This window comes from Gymnoscopelus braueri (assembly GCF_963280865.1).
Source record: "Gymnoscopelus braueri genome assembly, chromosome: 16".
Classification (NCBI taxonomy): Eukaryota; Metazoa; Chordata; class Actinopteri; order Myctophiformes; family Myctophidae; genus Gymnoscopelus; species Gymnoscopelus braueri.
In genome coordinates, this window is record NC_137616.1 from 32,231,738 (window position 1) to 32,237,737 (window position 6,000).

Consider the following 6,000-nt stretch of genomic DNA (forward strand, 5'->3'; position numbering starts at 1 on the left):
TACCCACACATTTTGCTGTGTTGCTCTTTCCACAAATGCTCGATCCTTACAAGCAGCTGTACCTTGTTGTAAAGGTGACTAATCAACGATGAAAATAATAATAAATACGACCGAAGTTAAGTTTCCGAACCTTTTGTGGGCAGTTTATTATCAACGCATATACATTTATTTGAACTTTGACCTTTGACCAAACAAATACCTCAGTAGGCCTAGGTCAGTTCACGTTTTATTTTCAAACCATGTGAGGTCATATTCTATCACTGGTAAACATGGTAACATTTTACTGCACCAAATTGGAGAATACTCACTTCACAATCACCTACAGTCTCTAAGCCCTCTAGCTAGGGCCACTTTCAGGCCAACCGATCAGCTTCTTCGTACACTACTGTAGTAGCCTACATATCTCATTAACCGAAGATTCCAGGATGAACCCTACTGATTTTGATGACCACATAGTGGCTTTTCCACTAGCAACCCCTAGAATCTGGGGGCTGCTAGACTCTTGATTTTTTTCGGCCAGTAAAATAATGATACTTCTTTCCTTTTTTTAAATAAGTGCCCTTGGCACTGACAATCATATTTGGACTACATTCATCAGTGACTGTCATGTTTCATACTGTTTGCCTTAACATTCAATGTCACAGCAAATTGACTCAGCTTGAGCCTACTGCACATCCATTGGATGTGACTTGATGCCATCTTGTGGAGAAATGGTGAAACAACAAAATGACAAATAATAACGGGAGACATCGCTCAATGGGGCACACACTATGGGGACACAGATATGCGATGCCCAATTTAGAATTAATCGCCGACGATGTCGCAATGCGTCGTGTTGTTTTGCGTCTGAACATTTAGGTGCTTATCACACATACGCTTCTGTTTGGTAATTTAACGATTTAATTTAATAGCCTGTTAAAGCACTTCCATTTTAGAAGTAGGAATATGTCAGTAGGCCTAAATCCAGTGGTGGAAAAAGTAAAACAATTTATTTCTTAAAGGTAGGGTAAGTGATATTTTTGGGGTATTTCTATTTACTTTGTTAAAAAGGTTAAAGTAGGCCTACTATATTCTGATAGTAATCATTGCTACAGAGCGTTTGGTCGGTCACAGGGGTCTCTCCAGCTCTAGTAAACAGAATATACGTACATTTTCAGGTAGGTGACAAATACTTTATACAGCAATGAGAACTATCAGAATATAGAGCTATTTAACACTTATTTTAACCAAAGTAAATCTTACCCTACCTAAAAGTAAAAGTATCAATACTGCAATGCAGAAATACTCCAGTAAAGTAAAAAATACCTCAAAATTGTACTTAAAGGACGACTTCACCCATTTTCATAATTGGTCTTCACTAATGGTCATGATAAAATGTTACAACTTTTTTTCTACTCTGTGTCTCATAGGAGGGCTGTGGACACTTCAGAAACCCGCCTAGTAGTGACATCATTGTTAGGCAGTTTGTTTGTTTTTTTCAAACAAAGTCCACATTTTTATTTCAATTTGTATTAACTCGAGAACAATGTGTAACCGGGCCGTGGCCCGGGTTTGGTTTAAAAGCTTTAACTTATACAGACACTTTAAATAATCAAAACTGAACAGATTCTTAATACACATTTGACAATAAATGGGACTGCGACAAGGATTTTCCCCCAAGATTACAATAGTTTTTATTCAACAATTCATCGATAATTAAAAGTACTTTATTGTATAGAATGGTTTAAAGATCATATAAAAATAGACGCTATATACTCTTGATACACTACTAAAAACTGCAATAAGAAAAGGGAAAGGAAGTACCACAGGATGGTAGGCTGTAGCCACAAGGAAGGGAGGGGAATTATGGCCTAGCACGACTAGGTGTCCTACACATACCCTAAGAGGATACATTAATGCAAAAGCATGCAAGGAAGGTTGAGTGCAATATACCAATGAGTAAGGGGGGGGCACCGCTGTGAGCCTAGCCACCTAACCCGTCCAGAGGGCCACTTGCTCCACCAATCCTGTAGCACTCGGAAACAAGGAGAGAAGAAAAGGTTATCATTCACAGTAATTGAGTATAAAACAGTATAGGAGGAGCGTCAATAGTTCTTGGGGGAAATAGTAAAATAACTGAAATAAATATAAAACAAAACCCAAACATAACAAAACAGCAGTGGCAGTCATAGTCTCTGTCTGACTATTGAACACAACCCATGTGGAAGGCACAACACAGGAGAGCAGAGTCACTATGGAGCAGGGCCCAGGGCATTACACCGAGCAGAGGCAACCTGCTACAACAGGGATCGAAGAGGGAGAAGCCCCTGCTCAGTGTGGCTTTTATAGTGAACCAAACTATTTGGAAAACAGGAAGTGGGAGGGGCTGTGGCATGTCTATCTCCACAGTAGCCTAGGAGGGACATTTCCTGACTGGCTACAAATGGCTTCTATTATAGCATGCTAACTATCCAGGAATAAAAAGCTCGCAGTTTCTATTAGCTTGGATTCCACATTGATGATGTCACTGGTAGGCGGGTGTCTGAACTATCCACAGCCCTCCTCTGAGACACAGAATGAGTAGACAAAAATGTTACTATATTATAATGAGCATTAGTGAGGACCAATTATATGAAGATAGGTTGAAAATGGGGGACGTCGTCCTTTAAGTAGAGTACTTGAGTAAATGTACTTTACACTACTGCCTAAATTAAATCATATAAAAGGGAAAGTTGGACATATGCTATTTTTGGTATAGCCGGCCCTATAAGTGGGGTTGGGACACCTCATTAGTACACCCTTCGCTGTACTGTGATTGGCTCATAATTAGTACACCCCTAGCTGTACTGTGATTGGCTGACTCTATTGGCTGACTCTATTCAGCACTGTGATTGGCAAGCGAGACACATGATGAAATCAATAACCTATAAATAGGACTGTAACACTTTTTTTTAAAGTGAGCTTCCATCACTGTGATGACCACTGTGATGACCACACCGCCCACTTCACACTGGGTGTGATTTTTTAAAATACATCTTTATAATTTCTTGCTAAATGTATAATTAAATATTCATCTAAGAAACTTATGCAAAACAACTGTTCCGCCTGTACAGGATTAAGTTAGCAGGTCATTTGGTTAATTAAATGTGTGTTGTAATGACCAATGTTTACCGGTAGAGGTCAGCCTATACATAGTCATTGAAGAATACCTGAATGAATGAAGCATTTTCCCAATGTCAACATTATGAGTTGGTAATAATGTAACTGTCTAGATCAGGGGTCTTCAACGTTTTTCAGCCCAAAGACCCCTTAGCTGAGAGAGAGATGAATCAGGGACCCCTTCTACATATTGTAATAAAATTGTGTTGCAGATTGAACTTCTTCATAGATTTAATTGAGCTTCATAGACTTGTTTGACAGCACTGTCATCAGTGTAGGCTACTGTATGTTGGATTCAAGTGTATTTTCTGACATTTAACCACTTGTACCGTTAGTAGTAAACTTGACCTTTCACTCTGTACTTGGTCTGCCCTTTTTCACCTCTACACCAAACCTCTTGGCCGAAAATAGTCGATCTACAGGGGCGTTGTGAGCTTGTAGATCGGCTATGTTTGGTTAAAGTTCTTCTCAGAATAGGGATGCTAGGGTTCATGTGGTTAATCCTATCACACAAAGATTTGGTGGCCCCCTGTAGTAACTCTGAGGACCCCCTAGGGGGCCCGGACCCCCTGTTAAAGACCCCTGGTCTAGATAATCTGTGTATCATAAGGGCAGTTAGCAGTTAATTTTCTTTTGTGTTTTCGTTATTGGAACTTAGTAGGAAAAAAACTGAGATGTATACAGTGTAATGGACAGTGGTGGAAGAAATACTCAGATGATCTACTTAAAGTAGCATAGCAATACCTTAATTTAGAGTGAGAGTAGAGTAAATGAAAGTTCTGCATTCACCATTTTACCTGAGTAAAGTACAAAAGTGGCCTATTGGCATCAAAAATATGTACAGTATCATACATATTTACGTAAAAGTAGGCAACTGATTATGCAGAATGGCCCATTTCACAATAATATTATTGGATTAATACATTCATGTGTTCATCACTTTAATGTTGCAGCTGGTAAAGGTCTGACTGGTTTGAATTAGGCCTACTTTATGTGTTGCTGGGTATGGGCTTAACCTATAATACATAATCAGTAATGTATGTTTTCTAAATCTGCAAAGTAAGCTGTCAAATATTTGTAGTAGAGAACAAAAGACAGTATGCCTCTGAGGTATAGTGGGGTAGAAGCATATTAGCCTGCCTATAACAAATTGAAAACACTAAAGTAAAGTGAAAGTACCTCAAACTTGCACTTAAGTAGGCTACAGTACTTGAGTAGAGTAGTTACTTTCCACCACTGCAACGGATAAACAGGGAGTATTTGATCTTAGGGGTAAAAGCTCCAATCGGGTTTGCATTTTGTTGTATTTATAAGGATTCAGCTGTAACTAGGCTAAAATTGCTACAGGCTGTATGAAGGACAAAAAAAACAAAGTCAAATCAAGATAAAATCAGAATATTCAACACCAACGTCGAGTCAGTTCTCCTCTATGGATCAGAGACATGGAGAGTGACAAATATTACCACCAACAAACTCCAGACCTTTGTTAACCGATGCCTAAGACACATCCTGAACATCAGGTGGCCCGATAAAATATCAAACGCCAGCCTGTGGGAGAGAACCAACCAAAACGCCATCAGCCAGGATGTGAAGAAGAGGAAGTGGGGGTGGATTGGACACACCCTCCGAAAGCCAACTGACAACAGGCAGGCACTGGATTGGAATCCACCGGGCAAAAGAAAAGTGGGGAGGCCAAAACAGACCTGGAGAATATCAGTCGAGAGTGAGGCAAAGACAACCGGACTATCGTGGGCCCAGCTGAAGAAAACTGCCCAAAACAGAGTTCGATGGCGGGGTGTGATTGCGGCCCTATGGTCCATCTAGGAGCCTAAAGGAATAAGTCAAGTAAGTCAAGTATGAAGGACAAGACAAGTAATCCAAACAATGGTTATTTTTTCTAAACTAGTAGTTTATCCCTACTTTTACTGGCCCAATCGGGAATGATGCAAGTTGGTACGAATACAGGAAGGTACGTGGGCATTAGTGAAATCTGGGCACCAGGAAGAGTGGGCACCAGGCCTCGGGAGACTGGGCACTAGGGAAATGTGGGCACCAATACAGAGTGGGCACCAGACCTTGGAAGACTGGGCACCTTTTAGTAAAATAGGCCTAACCTTAACCGTAATCCTAACCCTAGTCTCAGTAAAACTATGCCTAAACCTAACCTTAACCCTAACCCTAATCTCAGTAAAACTATGCCTAAACCTAACCTTAACCGGCGATACACACATGAGTTTGAGGTCTACGGTTCTCGAGATACACGATGGACGGATACACACACTGACTGAGATTTTGAAAATTTATAGTAGGATTTAGTTCCATGGGGATATGATCCTTTTGTGTTTCAAAATAGAACAAATAAGACCCAGCATTTTAAGTGGTCTGTTAAATTCAATGATCAAAAACAGAAGTGATGGTTTATATTGGGCTTTTGCCAACACGTATCTGAAATATAGAGAAATTCAGTTGCCAGAGGCAGCACAGCAGTTGGAACACAGATTCAGAGGAAAAGGCAAATAGCCTACAATTGGGGAAGCAACAAGGTAACCATGATAGAAAGATGAAAAAGGTGAAGAAACATCGATAACTAGAAGCACAGGTCTCCGCCAGGTTAGGTAGGTTATTGTGGCCTCCTGGTGGCGCTATAATAGGCCAATGTGAAAAGGGTGCCATTTATTCTTAGGCCTTTCACGGCAATCGGACCTTGCATTCATGATTTGAGGCATTTTGTTCCAAAAATGTGTTTTGCTAAATTAGACCCGCTGGTGGCGCTATAACAGGCCAATGTGAAAAGGCTGGCATTTCTTCCTCGGCCTAATGGGAATTTGCGTGTGAAATTGCACGGAAAGCGCAAGCTGCGTT